This window comes from Ovis canadensis, chromosome 2, assembly GCF_042477335.2.
Source record: "Ovis canadensis isolate MfBH-ARS-UI-01 breed Bighorn chromosome 2, ARS-UI_OviCan_v2, whole genome shotgun sequence".
NCBI lineage: Eukaryota > Metazoa > Chordata > Mammalia > Artiodactyla > Bovidae > Ovis > Ovis canadensis.
Window position 1 is genome coordinate 43,063,359 of NC_091246.1, and position 18,896 is coordinate 43,082,254.

The 18,896-nt window shown below is 50.3% G+C and overlaps 1 pseudogene; it reads left to right on the forward strand.

Moving 5' to 3' along the window:
• The window catches only part of LOC138432342 (liprin-alpha-1-like), a 28,016-nt pseudogene extending 9,120 nt beyond the window's left edge, over positions 1-18,896 (forward strand).

The following is an 18,896-nucleotide window of genomic DNA, read 5'->3' on the forward strand; positions in this document are numbered from 1 at the left end:
CACTTGTCCAAAGTCAGGGCTTCCATGTAAAACTGTGTTCAGTTCCTGACAGACTTGAGCTGTCCGGAATGTTGCTGACGAGACGTGGTCCTCTCGTGTCCAGGCGCAGCCCCTGAAAGATCAGGACCGGGAGCGCGGGCAGCAAGCCAGCGTGCTGGCCAACGTGGCCCAGGTGTTGGAGAGGGACGAGGGCGTGTCTGACGGCGAGGGCGACGGGGTCACCCTCTTCAGTGTGCCCGCTCTGCTGTCGCCCAGTGGGCAGGCCGATGCCAAGACTCTGGCGGTGAGGATTCAGGAGCAGCTGGACAAAATCAACGAACAGATCCGGTGGGTGTGCCAGAGCCCAACTCCCGGAAACTCGGTTTCTCTGAGGAGCTGTCTTCTGCTTAGAGATGTCTGAGTGTTCCATAGTGAGAACACTGACTTCAGGTCTGCTTCGAGAAGTTTCAGTTCTCAGATTGCCCTTGATTATAGAGCTCAGTCAGCCAGGACATTCTGTCCACAGTGTGGTGTCAGCACTCTGTGGGGGGCCGTTGTGGGGTGTTCCCCCCTCAGCTCTGGGCCCCAAGGTGGGTGAGGTGCCGAGGCAGTGTCCCCTGTGGCCCGTGCACCCTCCAGCACTGAGGGTTCGCCTTCGTGTGTCCCTCGGAGCCTTCCAGGTCCTGGTGAAAAGCTTCCTGGAACAGAAAAGCTAGGGTTCTGGCGTTGGCAAATTCCCACTCAGATCTGCATTTTCCTTTTTAACTTAATACATTGTGAAGATTGGCTTGTTGTAAGACAGTGATCCAAGGACATGTGTTTGAGTTTTTCTCATCTCATCAGTATATTTAAAATGTTTTCTTTAGACCCAGTCTTGGCAGTTATAACAGTTTACAAAACAGGATAGAACCCAAAGGCCCACCTCTTGGTGAGCAGGGAGCCCTGTGTCTGGGTGCGGCCGGGGTGCTGGGGGCCCTGAGGCCTGCCTGGTGCCATACCCGCACAGCTGTGCCTCCTGTCCCGAGTCCACGTTCAGAGTGGCCGCAGGCCGGTGACCCTGCACAGGACCTGGCAGAGCTGCCGCTCAGATTGTTCTCATCCCATCACCCCTGGCCGAGGTGCCCGTTTCTGCTGGTCGAGTGCGGGGGGCTCGGGGAAAAGGCAGGGGTGAATGGCACTACCAGCAAACACAGATGATGCCGCCTGCACTTTTGATGCTGAGACAGACTGCTTTGTGGGCCATGTTTGAGCACAAACAAGCTCAGAAATATTGTCTTTTCTCCTCCCCGTAGGAAATTTAGAACAGTTATATATTAATATTTTTATTTTTACAGCACATTGTCAGGTAAAAGTGATTTTTCCTTATGCAACAAGTTGACTTGATGTAAATGGTAAATTCTGTCCATCAACTTGTCAACAGTGAAAAACTTTCAAGATGTATAAGTAGAAGTGAAACTGGAGAGTTTACTACCTCTAAGGATCTTGTCTTTTAATTGCATAATCATGTATGTAATCTGTATATGGAATCATCCATGACACAGTAGGGGAGAAGAGCAGTAACTGTGACTTCTAGGTTAATGCAGCTCATTGACATGAATCCAGAAACTCACACAGAGCTGGTGGAGAACTTCATCAAGTGATGCGTTTGTACATATACAAGCTTAAAAAGAAATGAAAAGTTCAACTCAGCACTCATCTGGTCTGGAGACTTGTGTTTGGAAACCCCAGCTTGCTCGTGAATGGCTGTTTTGGTTATACGGAGTTCCCGATTCCCAGTGGAAAAGATTTGAGGCACTGACGTGCATCTCTGCCCTGAGAGCAGGGCAGGTAAAGCTTGTCAACTTCAGGCATCTCCTCACAGGGAGAGTCACCCCCCAGGCCCCATCAGAATGTTAGAGTAAATAGGTCAAATCAAACGTGAAGGATCAGGGGCCACTTTGTAAGACTCCATGATAAGTTATTCTGAGTTTGAGAATATTCAAAAGAGGGAAAGCTGAACCTTTTTGCTGAGGTGTTAATTGAGCAACTGTTCCTGGAATTTGCTAATCGTGACACAGAATGCAAGCCCAAATTTGTTGTCCAGACACATTCCTCTGCTGACAAAGGCAGGTGATGATTTTATTCTATTTTAGGTTTATCCAAGAAAAGAAGGAGAACACGGATCAGCGGGCCAAGGGGATTGAGAGCAGGGTGGGCAGGGGGAGCTTCAGCAACCTTCGTCATTCTCAGTCCTCGAACTCCCTCAAGCTGAAACCCGCCTCCTCGCATGCCGGCTCCTGCCCGCCCAGCAGAGGGCGCTCCAAGCCCCAAAGGAGGCGGCACAGCCCTGCGCGGGACGTAAGCAAGCTGGGCTTCATGACTGTGGTATGTGTCTGCCTCCTTCCTGCCGCGTCCCTCCCCGAGCACATAGGTTTTCTTTTGTTTGTTTTTTCTCTTTTAACCCAGAAGAAAATCAGGTACATTTGCTACACTCAGAGGTCTAAGATTTTTAAAACTGCCTAGTCTTGAATCGGGCTTCCCTAGTGCCTCAGACGGTAAAGCGTCTGTCTGCAATGCAGGAGACCTGGGTTCGATCCCTGGGTTGGGAAGATCCCCTGGAGAAGGAAATGGCAGCCCACTCCGGTATTCTTGCCTGGAAAATCCCATGGACCTCGGAGCCTGGTAGGCCACTGTCCATGGGGTCGCAAAGAGTCGGAAAGGACTGAGAGAAATCATTCCATAATCGCACAGCGACAAATTAGTCTTGATATCTGGACCCCTGGCTTAGGAATCTCAACTGGTCTGCTCGCTGATGGGCCTGGCCGCGTGCTCAGGCCAGCTCTGCGTGTGAAACCAGGTTAAAAGCCCGGTGCCCCAGGGCCCCAGTGAAGAAGTCGGGCTTCCTCAGTCTTCCGAGTCTGAAAACGAGATGACGACCTAGGGCTTTTGGTGACAGAGTGTGCAGCTCTAAAGCACATGTTCCAGCTTTCTTCCGTGTTTAGCTTAGGTTTTGTGAGTGCATTGCCGTTTACCCCATGAAATCATGTTTACAACACTCTGCTTTGTAACTGCACTTGTATTATCACTTTCTTTCGGTTACGACCGTTTCATGTTAGCTGCATTGTTAGTCGGCATAGAATTAAATTAACTGTGAACCATTTAGCAGCATGTGAAGTGGTAACTAGTCCACTTTGTGGTCTTTTGAGACACTGTCTTTATAATTTGCATCTTTGGCTAATTAGTGATATTTAAAAATCTTGGACGATTTCTCTGCAGTTTTATGACTGCTTTCTTTCTGCGTATTTGGGAAAGAGGAGTTCTGTATATTCTGTCCTGCTGTTGGAGTTCTCTGACGGTGTGTCTGCTCTCATCATTGGTTTCGATTTCCTGGTTCATCCTGTTGTCTGCTTAGTGGTTGTCAGTCCAGACCCCAGCTTCCCACCACTGCCCCGCCTCGCCCCCGAGGCTGCAGTTGACCCATCCGTCTCCCCTTCCCCATCCTCCCACCTGCTCTGGTCATAGCAGTGCTGTGGTCCACAGCAGGTGTGCCCTTAGTCGGGTTTGTGCTTTGTCTTCATGTCTCATCACATGGTGTTTTTCCCCCACAGCAGTAACTTTGAATTAGCATATCACTATGCAGATACAAGCATAATGTAGATGGATCCTAAACCACATATCATGTGTAATTCATCAATGAGATTATCCTTACATAGAGAAATGATCTTAAGTGTACAATTCATGGACTTTTGACACAATATCCTTTCTGTGTTGGTGCTTGTATTGAAGACTATAAATCTCATCAGCTTTTGCACAGTTAATGTCTCTACTAGACTCTTTAAAAAAGCATCTTCTGTGGTTAATAAAATGTAAAGACTGCCCCTGCTATTATGCTAGCTTTCATTCTTACATATTTTCACAGGGAACCTGCTTTCATCAATTTATTTTGAGAAGTTTTAAATCAAATTCTAAGTAAGCATTTTATGTTAATGTCCAAAAGGTGGTTCGATTCGTTCAGTGTTCAAATAGGTATTATGGTAACTTCCTCATCAGTTAAGTTACTATTTTAAAGTATAACATGTGTTTGAAGAGAAACTAACTTACAGAGAAGTTTGGCTGAGACTAGACAACTGTTAAGGGCCTTTTTTGTACAGAATGCTGTGCTTTAATAAATCATGATGTTGTAATAGAATTGTATCTTCCTGAGTAATAATTTATAGTGTTTCTCTAGTACATCTTGAATAGCTTATTTAATTTCTGTGGTCAAAAAAAATGTTCTGTTTCCAGTTACATGTTCTCTAAATCTTCATCTCACTTATATGTTTGCCATCATTTTTGCTATACTGTATTTGTCTATACTGATTCTTGAATTTTTAGCTTCAAAGTCTCAATAAATCTGGTTTCTCTTCATTTCTTTGCATGCATCTATCAGCCTAGTGATTTAAGGAAGCATTGTTGAAAGGTAAACTATTTAGTAATTTGGCGTGCCTTTGTTTCTCTGTGAAGTATTAGAGAGTCTTTATCATTTTACATGAATGAACGCTATATGGTTATGTACTGGTGAATAATTGACATTTTAATGGAAGTAATGAAACTCACCCACCACTTAGACTATGCTGATGGTTCTGTTGGAAATAGGTCATTTGTTGGGATAATTGTAACAGTTTGCCTATCTCCCACTTGTTTGCCTTCTAATCATCTCATGCTTATTTATAATAGACAGTATTTATTATTTTAAAATTTTTCTTTACTTATTTTTTTGGCTGTGCTGCACAGCTTATGGGATCTTAGTTCCCCAACCAAGGATCAGACCGGTGTCCTGGCAGTGAACGTGCCAAGTCCTAACGTCTGGACCACCATGGAATTTCTGCTTAGTGTTTTTTTTTTTTTTGAAACAAATGACTGAATCAGAGCCATAGAAGTTAGATTTGGGGGAAGCCAATTTAATGACGGTGGGTAGCAGTGTACAGGAGACTCTGTGCGCCAGGCACCGTGTCGAGTGCTTCCCGAGTCTGTCATCTAATCCCGCAGACGCCCAGGTGAGGTCCAGGCTGCTGTTATCCCCATTCATCAGACAGGAACACTGAGGCTTAGAGAGGCCGAGCACCGTGCCCAGGCTCCCACACCTAGCAGTGTGGTTCAGACTGGTCTGATCAGAGCCTGGACACTTACTGTGGTGCCGTCCAGCCCACTTTGCTCCAGAGGCTCTTGTGTCCATCCCGGCATCCCTGATGGAGGGAGCATCAAGAGGGAGCTCGCTGCCTCTCCCCTTTGGTCACTTGGTTGAGCCCCTCTTGTTGGAGTCCAGTGCCCCGAGGGCTGGCCTTCCTTGTCCCTCTCCCACTCCCAGCCTGCTGATGGAGCACTCCTGGGGCCTTCCTGCAGGACTCGGGCAGCTGTGCTCCAGTTCAGGCAGCTCAGTGCCCGGGAGCCCTTCTGTTGCGCAGAGCAGAGCAGTGCCATCACCCTGGGGTTGGTGACCTGGCTGTGCCGCTCGCCCGCTCTGTGGCCCGCTTTGCCCTCCTGTTAAGTGAGGACACGGCACTGCCCATCCTAGGCACGTGGGCACCAGTGGGGCGGCTCCCATCCTGGGGGAGGGCAGACAGGCTGGGGACCCAGAGGCCTTTCTTTGGAGGAGGCCTGGGGGAAGGAGCTGGCCGTGGTCCCTGACTCTGAGGCAGGTGTTTGTCTTCATTGCGTCCATAGTCAACCCAGGTGTGTCACTTCCCTGCTCTGTTCTTTGTTGTTTTCTGATTTTTATAAATGCTTATTTTACCTTGAATTTGAGATTGACCCCTGTCAGTTCCATGCTGGTAATTTCTAGCCTTTGTAGCCTTCTGTTGTCTGAGGTTTCTTGGTATAGAGATCAGGGGAGGGTGCCCCGTTTATCCAGCTGCTGTTAAGCGAGTTCAGCTGTATTTTGCACTAAGTCACCTTGTTGTCACCAAGCTCCTGTGGGGCTGCACTGGCTCAATATTCCTTACAGAATCCCATTAAAAAAGGACTGGTTAGTAGGTTAAAACAACACACTCATTGTTTATAAAAATACTTGCCATGCATGTTTCCTCAAACCTCCCCTGCTTAACCACATGCCCAAATGTATAAGTGAGACCTGTCTGGACCCCGAAGGGGTTCATCTGTTCCCCACACTGTTGCCACCAGTGTCTTTCCTATCTTCAGACCCAGGACTAGCGGAAAAGCTGGGGGTCCAGGCGAGATCATTTTTTTAAAATTAGTTTATTTTGTAATTGAAGGATAATTGCTTTACAGAATTTTGTTCTTTTCTGTCAAACCTCAACATGAACCATCCATAGGTACACATACATCCCTCCCCTTTCGAACCTCCCTCCCATCTCCCTCCCCATCCCACCCCTCTAGGTTGATACAAGATTATTTCTTAGTGAAGACCTAGGAGAGCTTTATATAAACCCCAGTGAGCAAATGACACTCAAACTGGGTGTAAGCACTTCAGTGTGTAGCCCCCGGTCTGTATGTTACTGAGAAATACAAGCCAGACACATGGTGTTCGTACGGAGGGCTTAGGTACCTTTTGTGTGTTTCACTTGTTGTCATGGGGTCAGTAACCTGCATCATCACTACAAATGATCTTGGGTGGTGGTACAAGCTGTTTCCTTTTCTCCTTCAAATAGAAAGGTCTGGACGGCTTTGCTGAGAGGTTTCTTACTCTTGCTGGTGGTGCTTCTGAGCAGCATCTGGCGATGAGCACAGTCCTTTCATCAGGGCAGTTCATGCCATGCAGGGTTCACGGTGCTGGCGTGGCTCTGCTGTCCTGCCTGGCAGGGCCATCTGGTCGCTGGATTCCAGGGAGTGCGGAGCCTGGCTGCAGGGAGGCTCCTGGCTGGGGTCTCTGCACTCAGTGGGGTGCTTTTGCATCTCCACGGCCCTGCTTCTCTTGAACAAACAGTCCTTTAAGATGGCATTAAGCTAGAACAAGGCATTTTTCTTTTTTTTTGGTACTTGGCGGATAGCATAGCTAACATATTTTCAAATAAGTTTCTGGTTATAATGTAAAGCCCGTGTGATTGCCTTTTTCGACACAGTCTATTGTTAGCCAATTTTACACTTACCTCACTCCCTCAGCTGCCAGCTGTACAGGAAGAGGTAGAAGATGAGAAGACCACCATCAAAGGTGAAACCTCGACCTCCGCCTTGCTGCGGTCTCTTCGGCTGGACCGGCTCATGGGGTCACTGCGCACAGCCAGCGACGAGGACATCAGGGACGCCCGCAAGTAAGGGGCCTGCTCGCCTCGTGGTCAGTTTCAGGAGCCCTGCGCCTCTTGTCTTGAAAGAGTTGCAAGGATGATTGTAAAGGAATCCCACTGGATTCGGTGCCTGTGTTTAGTGGTGAACTTCAGGTGCTGGGGTAGAAGAGCTCAGTGACCTCAGTGATTTTAGAAAGCATCTGTCTCTACGTATTGACTCCTGTGGGAGATTTCTTCCTGCTCTTGCTAGAGGTCTGCCCGGCCTGGGGCGCATTCCTGAGGGTTACGGCTCCGTGCCTCTCGGATTTGCTCTTGAGGGTCCCTCCCTTTTCCTCAGGAGTCTCCTCTCAGGAGACTGTCTGTCCCTTCCTGTGACTGACATTGTCCTCATTCAGACCCCCACCTGCTGAACTCCCGTCGTTAGCCAGGCAGCACTCGATGGAGGGCACATGTGGTCACCTGACTAGTAGCCCTGCACAGTGACCTTCGCTTTCCTGCAATGTCCGAGGACGGTTACCCTGCAGGAGGCGGGGGGAACTGCCCAGAACTGAGGAGCTCCCCTTCCCTGGGAGCATCGTCACCTGCCGAGCAGCAACCCTAGGGAGAGTCGGAGCGCCCTCTGCACCAGCTCGTCTGGAGTGAAGCCCTCCTTGGGGAAGAGCTCCGGTCAGAGAATCTCAGCTTCCCAGGGCCGTTGTTTATGGCCGGAAGTCTGCATTGCTCATGTGGAGTGTGGTTGGTGAAGGAGACTCCACTGTCTGCTGCGAGGATGAGGCACGGGTGTTGCTGGGTGGCCGGTTCTATCCGTAGGTCTTGTGGAGGGGTGTGTGTTTACACGAGGGTGCCGGTTAAAGGTCTTTTTCTCTCCCCGAAGCCCGACAGGCTCTCAGGACGGCCCCGGGGGCAAGCCCAGCAACAGCAACAGCAGCCAGGACTCGCTGGCGAAAGCCCCGAAGAAGAAGGGCATCAAGTCCTCCATCGGTCGTTTGCTTGGCAAAAAGGAAAAGGGCCGGCCTGGACACAGCAGCAAGGAGGCCTTAGGACCAGGTGGGTGCTTCACCGTTCAGAGGGAGGAGGGTCTGCATGCATGTCCCTTCTGTGTGTCCCCGCTGTCCCCACGAGGCTCCTGTCACTCACGCTGGGTGTCCTCCTGGGAGGAGCGGAGGAGGCGTCTGTCTTCTTTAGGGTCTGAGATGATCAGATCAGTTGATGAGTGGCTGGGTGGATGGATGGGTGAATTAAGAGTGATGGATGGATGGACTGGTGAGTGGATGGATGGATGAACAGATGGCTGGCTGGATGGGTGGATGAACTGAGCGTGGAATGAATAAAGCAGATGTTTGTACTCCACTGCTAGAAACATACTCTACGAAATTGACCGAGTAGGAGCTGGGCAATGATTGTTTCCTCTATAACAGTGACAGGCATTTGGAAATGGTCTAAGTGCTCATCAGTGAGGAGTGAAATACAATCTGTGGACACCCCACAAGGAACAGCACCCCCTCCTTCCTGCCACTTTCCCCATCCCCAGGAGCTCATCAAGGGTTCTGCCCATGCCCCCCACCCCAGCCCATAGCCACGCAGGTCCTCCTGGGGTCTCCTCATCACACAGTGTTATCATCAGGCCCCCATCTCGCTCGGCTTCATCTCCTTAAGGACAGGGTATGTTCCTGCCTCTTCAGCCAGATATTTGTTGAATGTCTTCTTTTTGCTGGGTGTGGGATTTACAGGGTAAGTAAAACAGATGTGGTCTGGAGCACAGTGAAGTGAGAAGAGAGAAAAAGGAGCAGATTATTAAATGCTATTCCTATTAGTAATAAATACAACACTGAGCTGGATGGTGCATTGATTATATACCAGATGCTGTGTGTGCCCCTTACCAAGCAGGTGCTGCCGCCTCCTGATTTACAGAGGAGGAGACAGTGATGGTCACGCGGTTAGGGAGTGGTGAGGGCAGGTTGACACCCACGTAGTGGGACCATGCACTTTGCCGAGCCCCAGCCACCTCTCTGGTGGATGCAACAGGAATGAGATGGTTCTATGGCATCACTGATTCGATGGACATGAGTTTGAGCAAACTCTAGGAGACAGAGAATTACAGGAAAGCCTGGAGTGCTTCAGTCCATGGAGTGGCAAAGAGTCGGACACAACTGAGTGACTGAACTAAAACCTGAGTGTGTGCTAAACTGCTTCAGTCGTGTCTGACTCTTTGTGACCCGAGGGACTGCAGGCCACTAGCTCCTCTGTCCATGGGATTCTCCAGGCAAGAATGCTGGAGTGGGTTGCCATGCCCTTCTCCAGGGCATCTTCTCAACCTAGGGATCGAACCCACATCTCTCGTTATCTCTTGCAGTGGCAGGCAGGATCTTCACCGCTAGCGCCACCTGGAGAGCCCCAGGGAACGCTGACAACTAGGAAATGCAGAAAATAAGGGCTGCTCCTAAGTTAAACTGGAAGAGCAGCAAGCACAGGTTGAAAAGAGGAAAACACACGATGAGCGACAACAGGGCCAACAGAAACAAGCCGGGATGTGTTCCCCCACAAAGAAAATATCTGTGCCATTCGGAAGAGGAGCCCGTCAGCCCTCGGAGGGACAGTTGGAACCGGAATGAAAACCGAGGCCATGGTCAGCAATGCCCACCCACACGGCCCGAGTGCCGTGGTGTCACTCACCAGCTTCTTGCATCCCAGAGCTGCTGGGGGTGACATCTGAGTGCTGAGGCCGGGTATCATCCCCGAGTAAGCTAAAGCATCCCTGCTGTCCTTCCAGTGCTGCTGCGGGGCCCTCTGTGGGCGGCCACCCTCATCCCCTGCTCTGCCACCTGCTGGGGCCTGGCTGTCCCCCGGGATCCTTTCAGCCCTTGAGCTTGGGTGTTCCTAGCCCTCTGCCTCGCCGGACTGGGACGCAACTCCGGACTTGGGCTTGAGATATCAAGGAGACTGTGAATCTGGAAGGACACAGCCCTGGGGCCCTCAAGTGACCACATGAGAAGAGCAGGAGAGCAAAGCCCCATCGGGGAGGAAGCAGAGCTGGGGAACGTGCCCACACCCACTGCTGCCTCCGGCACAAGAGCCTATTCTTTGCCTCTCCTTGGCCTGAAACAGACCCCAGCTGCTGGTGATCCGCAGGTGATTGCTAAAGATGCACATCCTGCAAGAGCTATTGTCCTGCTGCTCTGGGGCTGCCTAAGTGTGCTCAGGAGCGTCAGACAAGTGGGGCTGCCACGCCTGATGCTGGGGCAGGACCTGATGCTGGAGGAGGGCCTAATGGCGAACTAGGGTCTGATGCTGGGGGAGGGCCTGATACTGGAGGAGGGCCTGATGGCGAACTAGGGTCTGATGGGGTGGAAAGTCTAGTTCTGGACTAAGGCCCTTTGCTGGGGGAGGGTCTGATGCTGGAGGAGGGCCTGATGCTGGGGGAGGGCCCTGATGCTGGGGCGGGAATGTCTGATGCTGGACGAGGGTCTGATGCTGGACGAGGGCCTGATGCTGGGGGAGAGCCTGATGCTGGAGGAGGGCCTAATGCTGGACTAGGGTCTGATAATGGGGGAATGTCTGATGCTGGACGAGGGTCTGATGCTGGACGAGGGCCTGATGGCGAACTAGGGTCTGATGGTTGGGGACGGTCTGGTTTTGGACTAAGGCCCTTTGCTGGGGGAGAGTCTGATGCTGGAGGTGGGCCTGATGCTGGACTAGGGCCTAATGCTGGGGGAGGGCCTGATGCTGTAGTAGCGCCTGATGCTGGGGGAGGGTGTGATGCTGGGGGAGGGCCTGATGCTGGACGAGGGCCTAATGCTGGAGGAGTGCCTGATGCTAGGGGAGGGCCTGATGTTGGGGGAGGGCCTGATGCTGCAGGAGGGCCCTGATGCTAGGGTGGGAATGTCTGATGCTGGACTAGGGCCTGATGCCGGAGGAGGGACTGATGGCGAACTAGGGTCTGATGGTTGGGGAAGGTCTGGTTCTGGACTAAGGCCCTTTGCTGTTGGAGGGTCTGATGCTGGAGGAGGGCCTGATGCTGGGGGAGGGCCCTGATGCTGGGGCAGGAATGTCTGATGCTGGATGAGGGCCTGATGCTGGACTAGGGCCTGATTCTGGAAGAGGGTGTGATGCTGGACTAGGGCCTGATGCTGGAGGAGGGCCTGATGCTGGACTAGGGCCTGATGCTGGGGGAGGGTGTGATGCTGGGGGAGGGCCAGATGCTGGATGAGGGGCTAATGCTGGAGGAGGACCTGATGCTGGGGGAGGGCCTGATGCTGGGGGAGGGCCTGATACTGCAGGAGGGCCTTGATGCTGGGGTGGGAATGTCTGATGCTGGACTAGGGCCTGATGCTAGAGGAGAGCGTGATGCTAGAAGAGGGCCTGATGCTGGACTAAGGCCTGATGCTGGGGGAGGGTCTGATGCTGGGGGAGGGCCCTGATCCTGGGGCAGGAATGTATGATGCTGGGCTAGGGCCTGATGCTGGAGGAGGGACTGATGCTGGACTGGGGCCTGATGCTGGGAGAGGCCTTGATGCTGGAGGAGGGCCTGATGCTGGACTGGGGCCTGATGCTGGGGAGGATGTGATGCTGGAGGAGGCCCTGATGCTAGGGGAGGGTCTGATGCTGGAGGAGGGCCTGATGCTAGGGGAGGGTCTGATGCTGGAAGGAGGGCCCTGATGTTGGGGTGGGAACATCTGATGCTGGACTAGGGTCTGATGCTGGGGGAGGTCCTGATCCTCGACTAGGGCCTGATGCTGGGAGTTAAACGTCTGATGCTGGCGGGGAGGTCTGATGATGGTGGGCAGCCTGCTCCCAGATGTACACAGAGTTGTGATTATAAATAAGAGAAATCTTTTTTTCATACTTTCCTGACCACCTTACTATGTTCCTTTTTTCTGAAGCATAACTGCTGTGCAATATTGGTTTGATTTCTGCCATACATCAGCATGGATTAGCCATAGGTGTACGCATGTCCCCTCCCTCTTGAATCTCCCTCCCGCCTCCCCCTGCTACATTCTTGTTTTGATGGATATATGAATAATAAAGACTGTTGACTAAAGTAATATAAAAAGCTCCCACACACAAGCGTGCACACGCACACTCCGTAGTACATCGTTCGGGTCCGCGTCAGGGTTGCCCTCGGCCACCCCGCCCTGGGAGCCTCGACACCTGCACTTTGTTCCCACCCTCGGCCCGCTGCCCACGCCTCAGCAGCAGAGGGGCCCTGTCCTCTCCGGAGCCAAGGACATGAATACCAGGTTGGTCGTCCTTTGGGGACCCCTACACTTCCACCTTCTAGCCTTTCCATTGTATCCATCTGTTTCTCTTAACAGAATGTCCGTGTGATAACACGGGCTCCCATTACCAGCTCTGGTCTGTTCTCTCTGAGAATACAGCTTACCCTCGGCACTCATTGGCAGTGGGAAATTTGGCTTCAGTACTTTTTTGAAAGAAAGCAGTAAATAATACTGTGATAAAAATAGTTCAAAAGTAGACTGTACATACTTTGTCACATATTCGGGAAGTTCACAAAAGATTAATAGAAACGCAGAATGGTAACAATGAATTGTACAAGGAAATTAAAGGCAGAACGCACATGTAAAGAGACATGCCGTCTCTGTCTACCAAGATATCAGCTGTATAATAAGGCACCAGATTTGAACGCATCTCTTGTTGGCTTTTTTAATGTGCTACTGAAAAAGTAAAAGTTACATTTGCTACTTATACTATCCAAAATGGCTATGTCATCAAAATCTAAAAATGTATGCCTAGGTCCATTCTTTAAACATGTTTACAAACAGATGTAAAAGGATGATTTACATCAGAAAAATAAGGCCTTTCTCAGAGCTGCACTAATCTGTCTGTCGGGGATGTGGCGCGCTCACTGTCCAACTCAGTGGCTCTGCAGCAGGTACAGGGCATCGCGATTGGTCCTCGAAGAGTCTCACCGGAGAGGAGGGATCTGGGTCCAGAGACTAGGTTACAGGAGAGATTTTCATAGTCGTCTTCTAATCCTCCTTTCAGCCCAAATTTCATCAGAAGCTCACATTTAACACCCAGTACTTTTAAATCGCTTCATGCTTTAGACAAAAAGCATTTCCTCCTAGAAAAAAAAAGTATAGTTTAGGTCAGTCGTTAAATTACAACAACTGGCTGGAATTAGTTTGCTCATTTCAGAGTGATTGTTGGAGAGCTTGGTTACATTCTGGAAGGATAATGCACACCGTGTCATGATGATTTTACAATCGCAGTAAAACCCCTTCTCTCATGGTTTAACATTTAAAAATTACACAAGAATAATTACAATCAATGCATCATTTGCAAAAGCCCTATATTTGTTCATAGGATTTATACAGACAAGTGTTACAGTACAATCATTTGAAGACTAAAATCAGGTATCAGAACATGAACTGATCTGAAAGGATATTCATAGCCTGGATATACAGGAAAAAGTCAGTGTATAAATGAAGTCATGGTGCTGCTACTTCTAGTCACTTCAGTCGTGTCCGACCCTGTGCGACCCCATAGATGGCAGCCCACCAGGCTCCCTCGTCCCTGGGATTCTCCAGGCAAGAACACTGGAGTGGGTTGCCATTTCCTTCTCCAAAATGAAGTCATAAGTTTACATAAATATAAGAAACATTAAATTTTAAAATATTTTCTCTAGGTATTCATGAATTTTTCACTAATTAAAAACCCTGTAATAAAATATCTTAGGTCCATATAAAAAGCAATAACAGATTAAGGATTGCATTAAGTTCAAGATGTAGCAAGATGTAGCCTTTGTCATATCCTGGATGCTGTATAATCACCTGCAGAAGTAGTGCGGGTAAACTGGAAACAAACACACAGACGAGTCAGTCCTGGGACGGCGGCCGGTGCCCGAGCCCCTCCCCTCCAGAAACCCTACCCCCACCCCGTTCTGGGCTTCAGCCGCTTTGAGAATTCAGAGAAACACGAAGGACCAAGTAGATCAAGGAGAGAACTCTGTGGCTGACTTTATTCTGACATATAGCTAAAAGCTGCTGGTAAAAAGACTTAAAACCCAATCCAGCTTTCTAGCTGAGACGTGAACAGGACAGAGCAGACAGCCTCCTGCTCTCAGAGCGGCACAAACAGGGCTGGGCTCCCGGCTTGGACCCACCAGACGACCCCCAAGAGCAGCACCTGCAAGGGAGGGTGGCCCCTCAGTGGCAGCCGACCCCCAGATACCGGTGCACTTCTGTGTTAAACACTGGCCTCCGGATGGAGAGGCCAGGGCAGGGCAGGCTTGTGAACCCTGATGATCTGGGCCCTGTTCCCTCTGAGAACGTGCACACAGGGCATGGCCAGCAGCACTGCTGCTGTGGGAGGGACACCTGTGTGCACTGACTCGAGGGAGACTCTGGCCGTGCTCTGACCACTCAGGCGGCAGCCGGGCGCCAAGGTCACGTTCTCTGCTGCTGAGGGCTCTCCCTGGCGCGACCTTCGGAAACCTGCTGACCCTCCACTCCTAGGGAGTGGCCTCCGTGCCCCCGCGGGACCAAGCCGGCCTGTACTCACCCCTAAGCTCAGCAGGAGTAAGTCCTGACTGTAGCAGAATCCAGCCTCTGCGTTCCCACCATGCTGCCTGGTCCCACGAGTGCGGGAGGAAGTGTGGAAACACAGACTGTGGTTAGTCGTGCAACGTCACACGGGGCACGAGGACACACACACACCTGCAGCCCCCACTCCTACTGAGGGGAAACTTCCAGAGGATGGATGAACTGGAGAGAGTGAGCCTGGGGGCTGCCACGTGGGGGTCCCTGCCACCCGGGTTTGGGGGGGAGTGGGACAGTCACACTAGAGCATCAACGGCACATTCGATGACAGAAACGCCGACATGGGGACAGCGACTCCACAGCTACTCAGCTCTTCACAGAGCTCCAGATTCACATATTCGACACAGTCTGTTGTTACCCAGTTTTACACTTACCTCATTCCCTCAGCTGCCAGCTTTATGAGAAGAGGTACGAGATGACAAGACCACCATCAAATGTGAAACCTCGACCCCCACCTCCTGCGGTCCCTTCAGCTGGACCAGCTGCAGATGGGGTGCTGTGCATGGCCAGCCACGAGGACATGAGGGACGCCCGCAAGTAAGGAGCCTGCGCACATCGTCATCAGTTTCAGGAGCCCTGTGCCTCTGGTCTTTAAAGTGATGGAAGGATAATTTTAAAGGAATCCCAGTAGATTTGGTACCTGTGTTTACGGATGTGTGTGTGTGTGTGTGTGTGTGTGTGTGTGTTTTCTGGTAGGCAGGTTTCTCTGGATCTGGTGTTAAGGTGGACATCTAACTCTGTGTGTGTGTTCGTGTGCGCGCGTGCAGAAGTGGGTTTTTCTTTGCTCTGTTGCTCTGCGTGGCAAATTCTAGGATGTTCTGGTGGCTTCCTAGAGAACAATTCAAAGTACGAGGATTTTCTGACTGCAGTGGGTAATCTCAGTTCTGTCAGTCAACCAGAAACAACATTGACTACAGGGAAAATGCCTTATCTATCAAACGTGAAAAAATATTTTAGCATTCCAGAAAAAATTTCAGTTGAATATAGTTTAACATTTATGGTATTATAGATGAGAGAATCAGCTTGTTTCTCAAAACTATTTTCTTTCTATTAAGCCCCAATTTGTCTCAAAGGTATTCTTTTAATTGCCAAATTTACGCAGCCAATGCACCAACTTTCAGAGAATTTTTGAGGGTTGGTGAATCTCAGATTTTCACGTTCTGTGGAAACTCCCAGGGAGAGCACTGCGGGCTCACCCCGCAGGTGCTGGACGTGCTCCATGAGGAGTGGAAGCCGAGGCCGCCAGGACCATCCACGTCCCTGTTGGTCATCGCAGTGTCCTGGGCGTGCGGGGACTCCCCTCAGGCATCATGTGCCTCCTGCTCTAAATGCTGTCTTTCCTCTTCCCCTTGGTGGACACTGTCATGTGCCAGCTTGCAGGGAAAGCTGAGTCAGCAGGTTTGCTGAGCTGTGTGTGTCCTGAAGCCTCCCCGTGGGGCTCGTCCCCAGCTCCAGGCTCTGAGCTGAGCAGCGCTGCAGGAGTAGGGCACGGTGTTGGTGAAGGGGAGCCCAGCGACCCTCGTAGGAGGTGGTAGGCTGTGCGGACGGTCAGTCTCAGAAAACAAGGCCACACCTGTCGTCTGGGTGGTGCCACATGTGTAGCATTTGATGGGAAGAAGCTCACACAGCCATCTTGTTAGGAAAGACAGCTTGACCGTGGTGCTCATGTCCTGCTTCAAAGTGCCCGTGGTCATCCACAGATGGTGTGGCTTTCTCTTGGGCGTGTCTGTTCCCCATAGAATTCACTGTATTTCCAAATGTCTTTCTCCTGTGACTCTAATTTGAAGGCGAGGAAGCATGCCACGTCAGTTTACTGCTAAGCAAGTGTTTTAACGAATTGCACTTGGGGACTCAAATTTGATCCTCGAGGGAGCAGAGACGGTCCTAGCTAAGTAGCCCCGCAGGGCGGGGCTCAGCAGGGTCGTCGCAGCAGAGCAGGCAGCCCCCCAGGCTCGTCTCTGAAGCTGTCTCTGTAAAGAGAGGTTTCAGCGGAGAGTGAGCCGTTGACAGCAGAGTGATGCGATGTCTTATAGCCGAGGAAGGAAATAAACCCCAGCAGAAGCCAGGTGAGTCTTCCATTTGCTTCTGGATGGTGGCTGTGGTTAGGATGCAAACTCCAGGCACATGATAGATGCCTCGTTCCCCTGGGATACAGGAATTTTAAAAGTTTGCCTTTTTTAAAACTCTCCTTGACCTATTAAGGGGCTTCCCTGTAGCTCAGATGGTAAACATCTGCCTGCAATGTGGGAAATCTGGGTTTGATCCCTGGAAGATCCAAGATCCCCTGGAGATAGAAATGGTAACCCGCTCTAGTACTCTTGCCTGGAAACTTCCATGGACAGAGGAGCCTGCTAGGCTACAGTCCATGGGGTCGCAAAAAGTTGGACATGACTGAGCAAATTCACTTTCAGTTTCACTTTCACTTTTTGAGCTATTAAGATACATGTTGTGTTTTCTGGTATAATTATTCCTAGAAAATAGAATATTTCCTATTCTAGGAAACCTAAGGTTGACTTAAAGGAACAGTTACTTGAAATTTGATGTGAAGCATTTCGAGCTTTAACCATACATAGACTTCACAGTCTTAAGTAAAGTCTGATGCTATTTGAGTGTATTGAAAAGCCACTGTGTATCTTTAGGGAATTCCCTAGCAGTCCAGTAGCTAGAACTCTGCACTTCCACTGCAGGAGGCCAGGGGTTTGATTCCTGGTTGGAGAATGAGGGTCCTGCAAGCCACAGAGTGGCCTAGTCAAAAAAGAATAACCAGTACCTTAATTTAGCACATAGCTAGTTAGCTGAGCAGCAGTGTAGGATAGAAACAGCCCCCATCCAGCCTTCTCCTTGCTTGCTGTGTTGTAGTGATCTGTGTTGAAAGTCTGTATTGCTCTTTGGGTGTCTGCTGTGAAATGGTGTGCATTCCTGAAGCTCTCTCAGGGACAGAGTCCTCTGCTCAGATCTCGGTGTGGTTTCGTCTTCTACGTATCTGTCCTCACTGTTTAGAAAGGGAAGAGTGGATGGTTTTCCTTGACTACACTCCTCTCTTGGATGTGCAGACTTCTGAATCCTTTAAGGCTGGGCATAACTCTTTCATCGGGAAGGAAGTGATTCTATAAGGAATTGCGGGGACTCATTCAGCATTTCATAACTCAGGTGTTCTTTGCAATATGTCTGAACTCTCATTAAGCAGATGGTTTAGAAGATTTAAGGAAAATGGTGAGATACATACTATTTCACTTTTCAAATTTATAAAGAGAATAAATACTAAGGTTAACTTGTTTTATACCTGTGTGTAGTAGTGATTCTTGAATTTTGAATGTTTTGTTACTTGTAGGCATGAGTTGCTGGAGGAAGCCGGGAGCCAAGGCATGCCTTGGCACAGTGGGATGGGCCAACTGTTGTGGTCTGGCTGGAGGTGTGTATGCGCCCCACCCTCACCCCCACCCCCACCGGCACCCCAGTCCTGGGCTGGGTGTGTCAGTCCCTCCACAGCCACACATAACCTCCGACCTCCTGTCTCCTGTCCCCAGCTCTGGGTCAGGATGTCGGCCTGGTAGGTGGCTGCTTGCCGAGCCAACGTAAAGAGCAGTGCCATCATGTCCACCCTGTCACCCTGTTGGACACGGAGATCCAGCGTGAGACTGGCATCAGCAACCCACTGCACCAGCTGAAGCTGAGGCTGGCAATCCAGGAGAGCATGTCCCTGACAGGGTGCTCCGCCCCGTCCAGAAGGGTACGCCTCCCTCCTTCCCTAGGGAGAGTTGGCCCCCGGGTTGTGTCGCTTCTGGGGTTCTCTATACAGACATCCACTGTTCCAGCTTAAAGTTCTAGCATTCAAAGCCGTGACAGCTTTTCATTTGCGGCAGTGGTGTTGTTACAAGATAGGTGAGTGAATACTCCAGACAGGTTATTTTTGTAACAGCTGGGCTGCAGTGGCATTGTTAATAGAGAAATGGGAATTTTTGAAAACATAAAAAGGGACTTTTGAAAATGTGAAAATTATATAAAAAAAGGAAGTTTTTGAAAATGTATTATAAGAAATGTAAATATAAATGTCAAGAAAGTGAAAGAGAAAAGGCTTAGCCCCCAGGCTGCATTGCTTTTCCCTTATTTGCCTTGTCGGGCCTGTCCTCTTCGGCAGTTTCCTTTTCGGGAGCTGTAG